At 34.5% G+C, this 15966-nt stretch overlaps 1 pseudogene; it reads right to left on the bottom strand.

Moving 5' to 3' along the window:
- The window catches only part of LOC149562991 (cytosolic isocitrate dehydrogenase [NADP]-like), a 35839-nt pseudogene extending 20243 nt beyond the window's left edge, over positions 1 to 15596 (bottom strand).
- Positions 15597 to 15966: the final 370 nt, after the last annotated feature.

The following is a 15966-nucleotide window of genomic DNA, read 5'->3' as shown; positions in this document are numbered from 1 at the left end:
ATGTATTCAACCATATGTTGGAGTTAGCACAGTCTTGGGTGAATATTAACTCAGCTTGTGGGCAAGTTTGCTAAATTTTCTGATAGTAAGAACAAGTTTGTTATGTTGCACAAGGTACCAACAAAATAGTGTATAATATCTTTTTCTTTACCTGGCTTTCAATAAGGGCTGTCAGTGGCAAGTAATCAAAGAGATCTATAAAATACTTCCATACATTTGCATTTCCATATTTTCGTAGACATTCATTGTAAAATCCATACCTAAAATTGCAAGAAAAAAAAAATTTCTTGAACATAGTCAAAAAATTAAGATAAATTACATAGTCATGAAAAAGCACATAAATTAGTTATTATATGCAATTAAAAGATATATAGTTAGATAGGGACATCCATAGGGCATATTAAAGAAATGAAATGGTCATATAGATTTCATATAGGATTTTGAAGATGATAGTGTTCTAAGGCAAAGAATCAGGAATCTACCTCCAATCAAACAAAAATTAGGAATCTACCTCCAGTAAAAAATGTTACAAAGAGAATGCGCTTTTTTATATTGATTGTTTTTCATGATTTTGCTACTACCTTGCATAAGTTTTTAGCATGATATAGCTTTAAAATAATTGCCAACAATTTTATTTTGTAGTTTTGGTGGTGCTGTGTTTATGTGGCTTGCTTTGGGTTGCTTCTTTGTTCATGTTCAAAAGCATGTTAATTGATGTGCACGTGTCATCAATATTTCCAACAATGTTTTGTTTAAGTTCAAACACTTGTATTATATTATGCAATAGGCTAATCACTAAGTAATGCACTCAAGGTGATCATTGAAGGTTTTAAAAGCTACAAGGAGCAGGTGGCGACTGAGCCATTCAGTCCCAAGCATATCTTAAATCTCTTTTAGCAAAGTTTGAACTGTAACATATATGCTTTATTTGTATAGAATCTTTATCTTTAAAAGGTTGTTTGAACTTCATGCTATATTATTGCTATCAATAAAATGACAGTGTGGAGGAAACTTTACAAGGTTGATGAGGTGCAAGGGTGAATACTTTGAATCGATAAGATAGGTACCATACCAGGTCACATGTAGAACATACCTGTAAGTTTGAGATAGATAGTTAGACTTTTAACTATAATCTTACTCATATTCCCTCTTCTTTGCAAGAACCCATGGACAAGAATCCATGTGTATTTGATCAAACAAAACCATGAAAAGTTTTCTCAGATTGCATAAAATAGAGATATGATAAATCAGTCATGATTTTGCTCACATAGGGAATTTATCGAAAAAAATGCCAAATACACATTACAACTATGGATGATTGGTGGGGTCTCTTTTTTTCTGGTGACATTTTGGTTATGGGAGCCAAGTTTAATCCCATTTTGAAGGGTTGGGGATCCTTTAAAAAAATTGTGTTCTTTTGTAGATCCTCTAAAAATCCCATTATGGTTGTGGGATCCAAAATAAATCCCATGGAGGTTTTGGGAGTCTTCTTAAAACCTAGAGTTTCAGATAACTTTCTAATGATCATTTCTATGAGGTATGTGATTTTTAAAAGACTTGGGAATCCTATCAAAATAATTGTGCGATCCAATTCAAAATTTGGGAGCATTCCAAAACTCCAAAGTTTTAGTTGGATTTTTGATGATTGATCTTCTAAGGTTGTGGGTGATGATGTTTTTGAGAGCCATGTTAAAACCCATAGTGGTGGCTATGGGAGCCAAGTCAAAACCCAATGATGAGGTTCAGGGAGCCTTTCTAAACCCCGTGGGTCTCCTTGATAGATAGAATCATTATGTTATGTGTGGCTTTAACATTGTGCTAACTTTTGGGCAAGTGGATCTTTGTTTAACTTTATTTTAGTTGTCAATTGTTTTCTTGTTTTGGGTTGTTGTCTTGTAATACTTTTTCTATTGTAGCTATTAATTTTAGTGGGGTACCATGTCCCCTTAAACATTTTATTGTAAAGGGTTTTGGATCCCCTTCAAAGACTAGTTTTTCCCTAATAAAAAATATTCCTTAATGTTCCAACTCATCCACTTGAGTTATCCTACATTTGAGATTCAAACTTAATCAACTAATTAACATGGAGACTTGGTTCTAATGACTACATATCCATCATGTATTGATTTGCATCTATAGACTAACTTTCAAAGTGTAGAAATCCTTATTTTTGTAAGGATCAATAATTACTTTAGTGTAGATTAGGCTTTTATTTGTGAAGAGTAGATTTAGAATTTTACTGTAATGTTCCCTTGCTATAAAGACTTGTGAACATATGATGATTTCCCTTTAAACTAATGATATTAGAGTTCCTTCCTTGATTTTTTTTAGTGTCCCAATGAGTCACAATCTGATTCATCAATTTGATATCTATCTAATGATATGGGTTTTGTACAGAATGGCCCAAAATAGCTCTCATGCGAAAAATCTTCAAAAAACCTATAGGAGATATCCACATATAAAGTTCTAAGAGTATTACTAAGCACAATATTTTATAGAAGCATTTTTTTAGAAGGTTTAGATTTTTATGAACATGGCATTGATATAGCAAAAGTAATGTTTTGAAATTCAAAGGCATCAAGTAGAATTTCTTATAATAGAACTATACTAAGCTTTCCTATGACAAATAGAACATGCCTAATATATTATTGAAGACCCAACAAATGATCTATTCAAAATTTCAAAGAGAGGAGTACAACTCTTGTAGGATCTAAAATAAAAATAACTTAAGAATAGTCCACAATAGAGGTTATACATAGGAAAAACTATATCATCAACATGCAACAAGGAGTAGTGTTAGTGTAAAAGCTATCAGATTTTTAAGACACGTTAACTTCATTACACAAGTGGGAATATTTTTAAGATATAACTCAGAAAATGAAGCACAAAGTTTACTACTGGTTGAAGCTTTGAAAAAAGGTAGCATCTACATTAAGAAAAAAATGAAAATTATGTAAGTAGCTTTCAGAATAGAAGTATGGTAGTGGTCTTCACTGAAATAGTTTTTTCTAAGAGGCACCTAATGACCATGTCTGTGAATTTCTTGAGTACTAGCAGGAATGAAGAGTATATCAAATGTTTTAGAAATATTTTTCCAATGCAAGAGATTTCAACATTCTTTTTAAAAATAAATCTATCTAAAAGAAAGCTTTCAGTTTTATTAACCTATGATATGTTGACAAGCAAGACTAAAAGAGAAATATTTTATTTAAAAAATCATAAAGAATTCATCAAACAAGAAAGTCACAAAATCCTCTGAGAATAAAATGAAGACTCAAATTATCAAACAAAAGTAGCAATATGGTAAGAGTAAGAGGATCAAGAGCCATTGATAAAAAAATTCAAACAATACTTCTCGACATGCACCTCTCATAAACTGTTCAGTTGGAAACTGATGCAACTGATTCTGTGCCCTTGAATCCGTGCCCTTGAATCAAAGAGGAAGCCGATGCATTCACACTTCAATGGGATCTCCGAAGGGAGATCATGATGTGTGAATTGATTGATTCTTTTGCATGAACCCTGGAATCCATAGAGTCAATGCTTCTCCTAAAATCTTTGCACCCTCTTGCTTGTTCGGCTGTAATTTCCCCTTAATTTCCCCTTACTCCACTCAGAATGCTCGACTCTCAATGGCGGCGCCTTTCTTCAAAAAATTTGTCACTCCATGTAGGGACCCTCGATCAGAAACTCTTGAAGTGTATAATGACAACCAACGCGCCCTTTTTTTTTCTTCTTATAACCCAATGATGTCGAAATTGTGATGCCTGACGTCGCAATTGCAACGTCGTCGGGCTATAATTCAAAAAAAAAAACCCAAAACAACATAACATTTGCCCGTTGTCACAAATTGACCCCTAATCTATTAGTGAAGGATAAGGATCGAATGCTTGCAAGCAGGGAAGATCACATGATGAAACTGGTTAAGACCAAACTGATAAGTGTTGAAAAACACTCAATGTCAAGGGTTGTATTGAAAAAAAATACAATTGGGGTGGTGTTGAAAAACACCATTTGTGAGGTGTCCTAAAGACTAACTCATCCAAGAGATCGAAGCTAACACACTTATGCCCCCTAGAAAGACCAATTCCAAACCAAGGAAACAAGGACAAGGCATGGTGGAGAAAGGCCAAGTGTCAAGGACAAGGGCTAAGAAATAGGGGTGCAAAGGCCTCAAGTAGCACTTTTTCCTAGGTTCTCACCACTTGATTTTTATTTTTTAAAATTTTTTCAGGACTTTTTATAATTTTTTTTAGAATTTTCACAATATACCATTTTTTTAGATTTTTGAAATATATCATTTTTAAATATTTTTTTAGGATCAATAAATATGTACAAAGAATATACAATGCCCCCAGACAGAATGGGCATGAAACTCTCAAGAAAGATCACATCGTGCAGTCCCAATGTCAAGTAGGGTGGAGGACAAGAGTGATTAGCAAGATGGTGGAATAAATGAAAGACAAGAGAATGAAGGAGAATAAAGGGAAGAAATCATCAAGGGAAAACTCCTCAATAGTACCCAAGCTAGGGAAAACTTGTCATGTAAAGCACATTTGAACAAGAAATGAAAGGCTAACATAAGATAATTCATGAAAGCATAATGTAAAAGTGGGAAATATGCAATCCAAAGGAGTAGAAATGTCAAGAGGCTTCATAGCATCGCATTTTACTTTTTTTTATTAGATCAAGATCAAAGGGGTAAATGGGAAAATGATAGCGAAAAACTAGAATGAATGGAGGAAAATAGATATGAAGGCTAAACATGAAAGGAATGAAAACAAGATCATCATAAGATAGCTCACAAGATAGCCAAATGTTTGTGTATTGGTCAACATTGTCAAGATCAAAGAGAGAAGACAAAATGGGTGAAAGATGTAGAAGAACTATGCATGATGCTTGATTGTCAGGTTTTCATCATGGTACTTATCCAAGGTATCACAAGGGAGTGGTTTTCACCATAGGATGAATTTATTTCTCTTTACTTTTGCTACCAAGGTGCCTGATTACCAGGTTTTCACCAAGGCACATTTTCAAAATTTTCATTTTTTTTCTTTCTTTTTTTCAAATTTTTTTTGAATTTTTTAGAAGAATTCAAGCTTTTTAGATAATGCTCCTTGAAAGTTTAAACCATTACATGGAAAGGAGTTGAAATGATATGCTCAAAGATGTTGATAGGGAAAGGAAGATGGAAGACAAGAATGGAGGGTATGGATTTATGAAAAGTGAGTGAGATTGGAAGATGAAAATGAAGGCAAGATCAATGTCAACATACACCTTGAAGGGTGGCGAGGGGATGAAGAAAATGTGAATGAAGGAATATGGTGAGTGGATATAAGAGGTTGCAGTTTAGGCACATGGAATGGAAGAATGCTTTTGGAAGAAGATGAAGTGGAATTCTTGGGAAGCTTGAATGTCAACTTCAATTACTATTCAACATTAGACTCTCTAAAGAGAGAGTTTGGAATCCATATAGCCACCTGCCTCTTTTCATTTCTTTTTGATGATGTAGAGATAATATCTGCAATGATGGATTTTGGAACCCATACTTGTCTTATAATTTTTTTTCTTAGATATCTCTTTTGACTTTATTCCCCACGTCGATTAGAGGAGACATGGTGGTCTTATTTTTTATATGAATTCTTGCATTGCTTCTTTTTCTTGTATTGAACATTCAAGTTACTTCCAAAAGACTTGGGACTTGTGGAAGAAGAAGGATGATATGACGGGTTTAGGTGAGTGGGTGGATGAAAAGGATTCAAGAATATGCATCCACATTGATCTTGATGAAAGATAGGAGAGGGAGGGACATAAGGACCCAAGATGGATGATGAATTTAGAGAGTTTGGAGGGGAAAGTGTAAGGCCACTAACACCCTAGTCTAGATCCTGATGAAATAAATATGGTTGGAAGATAATTGAATTATGATTGACATTTTGTTTTTACTAATAATGATTTAAGGGATCCTATAGGAGGCTAATGTAGATTTTGATACTCTATCCAATAACATTAGGTTGATAAGATAAGACCACATGGAAATGAGATTTGAAATGTTCAAGACAAAGGATGATCTACTAGGCTGTTAGGAAGGATAAAATAACTTTCAACCTACTAAGAACAACTATGAGCATAGGTTATGATGATAATCGAGTATATGGATATGTTTGAAATTGGTTCTAAATTATTATGACATAATGATTGAAACATTCTAACAGTCTGTGGAGTTAAACTTGGAAAATCAGACAAACCCCTCATAATGTGATAACGGGATATTTCTAGGAACATTACTATGTTTAACTCAACCTAAAGTTACTAGTTAACCAATTTGCACATTAGTGATTTTAACTTAGAACATATATGTTAAGATCCATTTTATATTGTTTTTACAATTCACTAAAGATGACTTAGAGTTTCATTGTTATGTGAGAAAGAGTTGTGATGATACTCTGATTGAAAATGATTCATAGTAAGAAGGATTATTGTTGATACACATATTCGATATTTCAATGCTGTAAATATTTTATGAGAATGATAATGCAATGTTTTGAATATGCACTTAGATGAAAGTTAAATGGAATATGATATTGCAATTTTTTATTGATAGTACTTAGAATAGAAATGATTAGATGATAATTGATTGTATATGTTAATGAGAAGTATGAGGTATTGGATCAATGTTGTACGTGTTTGTATGTATTCTATATTATTTTATTGGGTTACTAATGTTTAAGTTCAGTGTGCAAGAAATTTGAACCATGGAAACTTAACAAGGAAACAAGGTATAGACACATGTTTAATGACTCTGCCAAGGTGAATCTTTGTAAAATTCGTAAACCTCATTGTGGTGTGCTTATTTTGTGAATGTGTGATTTATGTGTGTGTCACTTGACACTTGCGCTTGTTATGTGAAATGACATGTTATTCATCAATGGATCATGTGGCCACCTTGCTCCATGTTAAATGCTTTGATTGAGAACTTTGTTTATTGCCTTAGTTAGAAAAGGACAAGGTTATCACCTTTGGAAAGAAAATTTGAAATTTGAATTACCTAGCTTTAGAAGGGTCATAAAGTAACTTTAAGGTAAATTGTGATTAAAATTAACCTTACCCATGTTAGTAATATAGGTTAGGGGGTTATTAATGACCTCTATGGTGTCTAGTGGACCTAGGAGACCCCATGAAAATGACATTCTTCATTGAATCCGAAAATAAGAGGGTTATAAATAGAGGCATGGCTAAATTGAACCTCACTTGGCAACTCTCTACCTTTAGAGACTAATAGGGTTTGAAGAAGGAGGGAGCTCTACCACAATTATTCATTGCCTTGCTTGGAGGAAGGTTGGTAACATGATCCATAAAGCTTCTTTATTCTGCATGTAGAATAGAAATGATGGTTTTCATTTCATGATGGTATTGTGGTGTCTTGTGGTGTGTTTGTGAATGGATCTTTGTGGTATGTTGCACGTGGGTAGAGTTTTGAGAGTCTTTCTTGATTTTGTTGTTTCATGATCTATGTCTTGTGAATTGGGTGTGAGGCATCACTCACCCTTGGTAGGGAAGAGATGCCTGGGGTGAAGGGGTTAGTTGGGCTCACACATGGAGTTGAGGAATCCTCCCTTGTGTGGAGATGGTTGTATTTATTCTATGGAATGTGAATGATCTTGCTCACTTGCTTTTTGGGAGGTACAAGGAGGTATGTAGAAGGGAGAATGTTGATTGCCCCAAAAGGGAATTTTGATATTGAAAAGATGTGAATTTTGAAGGCTATGCAATCCTCCTCATGATGAGAGCCCACCTTCACCCGATTCTTGATTCATTTTTTGAATCTTTGTGGAAAGCCTTGGGATGGGGTGTGTTGAGAGTATGTTGTGTAATCCTGTCAATTTATTGTGCATATGCATGGCATGTGAATGTGAAGCATGAAACTTTTTATACCTTGTTTCTCCAAGCTCGGTGGGTGACCTCCTTGAGGCCTAGGTTGGGAGGTGAGCCTCCATGGTTCCCATTTTGCCTTGTTTTTGCAGGATTTTGCTTGAAGAATTTGGAAACCTTGATAGACATGAAGTTTAGTATGGGTGTAGAAGAAGACTTCTTTTGGGTTGGTGATGAAAAGATGAAAAGGACCCCCATTTAGGATAAGCATACAATGTGTTATTGGTGGCTTCATGTAGAAAGACTTTGAGCTATCTTGACATGTGCTTCTTCATTGTGTAGTTTTGAGAATGTTTCCACCACCTTATGATTATTGTTAGGGTGTTGATTTTGAGCTTGATATATCATTTCTTAAATTTTAGTATATGTTGAGAAAACAATTTGCATCATGTTAAATCATGGAAAAAGAACTAAGCATTATTAGTTGATACCTTCAGTTTCTTAAAATTTCATGGGAATAAGGTTAATTGTAAATGTTCTACATTGGAAATAAAATTTATTGTGAAACATGCATTCGATAGTAAAGGTATGGGAGATAGTATATTCATAGAGAATAGGTGATATGGAAGTTTCCTTAATGCATTCTTGATGCTCTACAAATCAGTTTAAGAAATCTTGAGTTCTTTTTGTTGCAATTAAGATTGTTTTTTTTGATAATGGCATACTAGATGTTTTATGTTATATTGTTAGTTAAAATGGATGTTGATGATGTGCAATTTAGTATTAGACCATTATAAAATCCAAGTTTAATATATATGGAGAATGTCTTCAAGAACTAGACAATAAATAAGTTAAAAGAGACCTGGAGTTGCCTAAAAAACATTATGGAAAATGTATGGATACATAAGAAATAAGTTCATTCTATTACAGACCAATAAAATAATAAACCTTCAATAAAATAACAATACTTAGTTAGTCAAGTAAACTTTTTTCAAAAAAAAACTCCAAATTAAGAAAACTGCTAACTTAGCCTTTATAAGATGTGACTTTATATTAATCATTATTGACAACTCAAGGACCTGACACAATAAATGGGGAGACAAAAAAAATTCATTGTTTATGTATTCCTAATCTAAACTTAGGAAAATACTAATAGAAGAAAACAAAAAAAAAACAATGGGAAAATCCAAGTGGGGATGGCCACATCCCCACCCATTTCCCTAGGTCGAATGGAGGCAGAATGCAAATAATATATAACTCAAGTCAACCAAATTAAACTTACCTCAAGTCTTGGTGTAGACCCCAACATATCTTGGGTGCCTCCATTTTAACCAAGCTCATTAATGGTGGTGGGTGACTTAACAATTCAAATTCTTCCTTTCCTCATGTTCTAAGTCCAAGCCAATCACATGGGCAGCAAAAACAAGAAGGGTAGGTGACCATGCTTCAAGATGTGAAGGGCTTAAATGTTAATGCTTATTAAATACTGCTTCCACTCATGCCTAGGAAGACTTAGCTCACGTGGCAACAAAAGGTTTGTAAAATAAAGTTAAAACGTATAGTTGTAAAGATTATGCATTTATAATGTGTAAATGATAATGTAGATATTTATGGGCAGAAGGGATAGTATAGGATGTTTGAGTTTAGGGGTTATGCATGGATTATGAGGTAGATATAATTCCCACTTTAGTGGTCTTAGTTATAATTATAGGTTGGTGGTATAATTTTTAAGGTTAAAAGAAAAATAATAATATTAAAGAGATGTTTTATGCTTCCAAGGCTATGGTTTAGATAAATTACAACGTAATATTATTTTAGAAATAAAGAAATATTTATTGTTAGGTTAGCATAAAACAATGAAGATAAAGGATATACAATTAGGTTAAATAAATCTTCAAAATCAATAACCAAATTGGAAGAGACCTAGGATAAATAGAATTTGAGATTTAAAAACTTGCACTACAATAATGAGAACAAGAACTTAAACAAAAAAATAGCATTCTCTCAACATAACTTGTGTAAGAAAATGAATTGATTACTGCTTATATAGGGTAAGAAACAAAAAGAGAGAAATTAAGAGTTTAACATCCTAGCACCTTGCATAACTTTTCTACTAGGGAAAAAGTATCCCTCACAAGAGAAACTTGAAAATTCAAGTTGGGTGCACATCTCTATATCTCTAATAATTTTCCTAATTCAAACATCGATGTGAAACCTTACAAAACAAAAACAAATAAATAAATAAATAAATGTTATGTTTTACCCTAATTAACATTGGTATGTTTGACCTTGTAAAATTGTGGCATGATAGAAAGTGAAGGGACATAAGGACCCAAGATGGAAGGAAGATGTGAAGCATTTAGTATTGATGGGGGAGGTCCAAGGATGGGTGTGGAAGATGCAAAAGCATAATCAATAAGTCCATCAATATCTATATGAAAATCAAGGACATCAACATCTTTAGAGTGAGCATTTGGATTTTCAATAGGATCATGAACATCTTGAAGAGGCACAACTTCTTTGATGGGAGTACTTGAAGCTTGAGAAGACCTAGGTAGAGTAGAAAGTGGAAGGGAACATGGAGTGGTAGAACAAGAAGATGGAAGACTTTGATCTTGACAAGGATCTTTGGATAGCATACGTGTGGAGTTTTTCTCTTGATTTTCAACATGCTCAACATGGGAAGTAACAATACTATTTTTAATAACCTTTATGGAAGTATCATCTTTGGAAGGTGCAATTGTATTAAGGTCATTTTGATTGTCAATAAGCTCAGTGGTGTAAGTAGTAGCTTGATCTTGCTTAGGAGAGGACTTAAGACATGGTGGAATGAATGAAGAAGGGTACAAAGGATCAAAAGAACCATGAAATGGATCAGAGACATCATGAAAATAATTGGATGACATGGAGGGTTCTTGATCTTGATCTTTCTTTATATTCTTTTCTTTATCATTTTTAGAGTCCTCTTGACATGAAACCACTCCTAAGGAGAAGGAAGCATGTTGGAATTGTATGGAAGACTTTGGAATAGATGATGAAGGAATAGCTGAAGTAGGCATTATAACACATGAAGGATTAGGCTCTTTAGGTTTAGCATTATCAAAAGTATTTGCAGCCAAGTGAAGGTTAACTTGAGTTTCTTTAAGAGGTAGCCTTTGACGATAACTATAGGGAACCACATGAAAAGAATTAGAATCTTTGTTGGATGAAGGATTGGTAGAAGATTTGAGAGACTCAAAAACTTTAGGGGATGTATGGATAGTGAAGAAAGTAGAAGATGGAAGGGAAGCATCAGAAGGCAAAAGTTCAACATTAACATGATCTTGCTCAATAGTGTAATCATTATTTTCAGCATGAGGGTTCTTAGAAGAGGAACTCTTATGCCATTGATGTTTTATTTTAGTGCAAAAAAATGCTTTCTCTTCCTTAAAAATTGCAGATTTATCATTTAAGTATTGTTCACAAAATTTATCAATGTTGTTTTCAAAATTTGAGTCATATGGATTACCATCAATATATATTTGTGACTCATCCCCCTTAAGCACAAGCATAGGACTAGGAGGACTTTTAGGACTCGTAGGAATATAATAGTCACTGTTATCATAATCATTGTCACTATAGGAATTATAGATAGACATATCACAAGACTTTTCATGTTGTTCATTATGGTATGTCTCAATAAGAGGAATAAGACTCTTGGTAGAAGTAGAAGAAGAATGATATCATGAAGAAGAGGTAGGTGAAGACCTACACGAATGATATTTAGAAGAATCATGGTAAGACTTGGAATATGAAGAATGTAAATGATATTTAAAAGAATCATGATAAGACTTAGAAGATGAAGAATGTGAATGATATTTAGAAGAATCATGATAAGACTTAGAAGATGAAGAATGTGAACGATATTTAGAAAAATCATGATAAGACTTAGAAGATGAGAAATGTGAATGATATCTAGAAGAATCGTGGTGAGATTTGGAAGATAAGAAATATTTGGAAGAGGGATATCATGATATGGTCCTGCGTATGATCCTAGCAAGAACGTCTAATTTCTTCCCTTTTTCTATCATTTTTCTCACAAGGTTAGCATCCATATATCTATTGGAGTAACAAAACTTTTCAAATTCAATAAGGAGGTCAAGCTCATTTATGCTCAAATGAGGGTCCCTAACAAGATATTTAATATCCATGGTTTTAGAAGAAGAAGAATCAAGCATGGAAGAAGAGAAAGAATGAATAGAAGAAGGTAGGCTATATGATAATAGGAGGAAAAGAATCAAGAAGACATGAAGAAGAGAAATAATGGAAATGGAAGATTAGAAAGAGATGGAAGATGAAGAAGAAAGAAGACCAAGAGTCATTTTGAAAAATTTGATACCATTTTAGTTCATTCGAATGTTAAGAAACATATAATAGCACTTGTAATAAACATGAAAGAAAAGGTACTATTTGATAAGATAACCCTAAGAAATGTTGGTACCAAACTAGGATAGTAAAAACACTTCACTTGTCCAAAAGAGATGTGATACGATAGAATTTTGTAATAGGCATAAACCAACACTACCACAGAGGTGCCCACAACTTTGGGTGAATACCCTAGCACATATGGACTAGGAGGATGATTTACCCAAATTATAAATAATTAAAATTGAAGTTTTATGAAAGTGGATAGACAAGAAATTATTAAGACACTCCAAGCATAATATCAAAGAATCCAAGGTATATATTTCTCAACAAGGAAGATCTCTAACTCACCAAGTCCAAAAAAGGTCTCTTGAAAAATCAATGATTACTAATTCAAGAGGTTAAAGCACAATAACCCAAGGTGCAAAAAAGTTTCTAACAATGGGGTAAGTAGCCCAGTTTGAACCAGATTAACATAGAGGGACTAGAAATAATAGGATAACAAAGTAGTTTGATCATAAAGTCTTCACTCAGGAACTTAGATTTTGTTTGTTTTAAATATCCAACTTTGTGTGACAAATTTTGAATCATAAACTAGGCACACAAGACAATAAATAGGGATTTCAAGAAAACATCTTCAAACAATGAGTAAGGGACAAAGCAACCATGCACATGAACAAGAATAGTGTCGTTGTATTAATCTAATCCCTAGAATCGCTACTGTATATGTTCTCAAAATGTTTTCCAATCATGCCCATTGTCCTAGAAAAGAAAATTTTGTAGCACTATGTTTCTTAGTAATGTAAAACTCTATAGCTTTTGCAATCTAGAGTGGGCAAAATCCAATTTTGGCGCACCAGGGTTTTGATATATTTTGAGAATTTAATCAATCAAAGATACCGAGGAGATCTGACAGCCCAACAAAAGACTACACCCATGAGGATTTCCCCCACAAGGATATTTATATATTAGTTGCTACTATGTCATCAAAAATGGCTATTACTGCATGAGGTTCCATCCATGTGGTTGACCCAATAAAGGGAATGTTCACTACAGTTTAACCCTCTCTAATCAAAGAAGACTCACAAAGTTGTATCACATGGGAATTTGGTTTGGATTCAAAGGTTCCAAGTTTCTAATGTGCCCAAAAGGGAACATTGCATACTCCTCTAGCCTCTTCAGTTTACCCAAACATAGCAAACAAGATTCTTTGACACGCTAATTTGAAATCACCCCACTAAATTTTTGAGAAATCCAACAACAAACACCACCAATTTCAAAAGAGAAAGTACTAATGGATGTTGAGGACAAATCCAAGTGGAATAGTGAGATAATAAAATATATCCTTCCATACCTACAAGGGGATCCATCGTTAAGAGGAGCTTCACATGTAAAGAAAATGAATGAAGCTCAATCTCTCAAGATCTCCCAAATAGTGTTCATAGGGCCTAATTTCTATGTGAAACATAGATGCATGAAAGAAAATCTAGATCCAATTTTAGAGCACCAAATGAAGTGTGAATCGATGAAAGTATGTAAAAGCACTCAAGCTAGACACATGAGATGTTCATTTTAGTTCTAAATCTAAATTCTATAGAGATCTAACAAAATACCTGATAATCCTTGCAACGTGTCTTTTTCTCTGTTATACCTTTTGTTTACACTTGAACACTCGCTTGCAACAAAAAAAAAAAACAAACACAAGATATGCAATATATATCCAACTTATGCAAAACTAGGGTTAAATTTGAAAATCTAATTTTTAAAAGTGATAATAATAAGAAAATAACCCAAATGAAAACTCAAATCATGCATTGATCCATTGTGAAAATTAAATGCAAGTTATTTATTAAATGCCCTTTTTTTTTATTGATTTTTGACCTAGTCATCAATATGGGAGCACTCTACTTACATTGAATATACCATTGCAACGCTCTCTCCCACAACATTGTTTGGAACTCCACCAACCTTGTATTTGGTTTTATTTTAATCCGTGTGTAGACACCTAAAATTGTCCAAATCATGTGTCTTGACCAATTAAATAAATATTTATTATTTATTTAATTCCCTTACCTTTAATTAAATAAATTTTACATTTATTTAATTATGTTCACCTTTTCTTGATTTAAACAAACTAAGGTTTATTTAAATCCTAACCCATCCCCTTTAATTAAGTACTTTGTTTACTTAATTAATCCTTGCCTAATCCCTTTTGGAATTAAATATTAAATTTAATACTATTTGAGCACATGGCTCCTAACTTTAATACTCACCTAACCTCACTTCCCTAACCTAACCCATCCTTCTAACCTAGGTCAATCCAATTTCCCATTAATTAATCCTAGTTTCCCTTCTAATCACATCCTTAATTATTTGCACAATCCTAATCAAAGGATTAGCAAACCCTAGTCACATGTGACATGTGACTCTTACACACTTACAACCTTGTCCCCCTTCACATGTGAACCAAGGTGTCTCACACATGTGTGAGAAACTTTGAGCCTCCAACCCTCTTACACATGTCATTGACCCATCACTTTCAAAGGCGTCTCACACATGTGTGAGGAAACATGATCTTACACACGTCTTACACTTGTCATTGACATGTCACATCAAAAATTGCTCACACATGTGTGAGCATCTTGCCCCCTTTGAATGGTCAAAACCCTAATCCACATGAAGTCTACTTGGCCTCCACCTCATGGACACTTCATTGATCCTGAGAGATCCTAGCCATCCATCTTGCATTCAATATTAGCCATCCATTGCATCCATTTTCCTATAAAAGGAGAGCCCTCTCCTCATTTTCACAAGCACCTTCTACCTCATTGTTATGCTACTGGATTTGTGAGCAACCATATCCCATGAGCAATGAAATCATCTACACTTGATGGTTTCATGAGGTTTGCATAGTGCTATTTTGTTGTTCATTTACATGTCTTCTTTCATATTTTGAGGTTTTGCATGATAATGTAGGAATGTGCATTAGTTGCTTAGTGTTATTCCTTTATTACATTTTTATGCAACATGATTTTAAAAAAAAAATGGGGGGGGGGGGGGGGGTTACCATTTATATATGTAAAAAATTATTTGTTAGTTAGTTTTTTTTTTACATAAAATCAAAAAATCAAATTTAAAAGAGAAAAAAAAATTTAAAAATTAAAAATTAACCAAAAAAATAAATAAATAAATACAAATAAAAATCATTTTTTGTTCTTTCTGTAGGTTAGCGGCGCCCGCGAGCGTCACCCCCGCGGCCGCTCCTCGGCAGCTCTCCCATCTCTCGATGCCCCCCCTCCCCTCTGCAATTCCTTCGCCATGGCCCCAACACCCTACTCCGGGTGGCTCCCCCCAATCTTGGCCCACCGCAGCCTCCAAACTCCTCTCGCCACTGCACTTCTCGGCCCGAAACCCCAAAACCCGCGGCTAATCCCACCACCGTCCCTTCGCGCCGCTTGGCTCGCCGAACACTCCTCACCCACCGCTTCTCCTCCCACAGCTAACTCCTTTGACTCTCCTTCGCCATGTCCTCCCCCCTGCTCCCCCCTACAATTCCCACTGCGGCCGAGCCGCCTCCCCTACCCGACACCTCCGCTCCCTCTTCTCCCCGGCGGCCCCACCTCGTTGTCGAAAACTGCCGCCGCTGCACTTTATGACCTACACTGTTCTCATCAACCACGGTCGCAGCCC

Source organism: Cupressus sempervirens, chromosome 4, assembly GCF_028749045.1.
Source record: "Cupressus sempervirens isolate cs-2001-9-10 chromosome 4, ASM2874904v1, whole genome shotgun sequence".
Lineage (NCBI taxonomy): Eukaryota > Viridiplantae > Streptophyta > Pinopsida > Cupressales > Cupressaceae > Cupressus > Cupressus sempervirens.
This window is presented reverse-complemented; position numbering and strand designations above follow the sequence as displayed.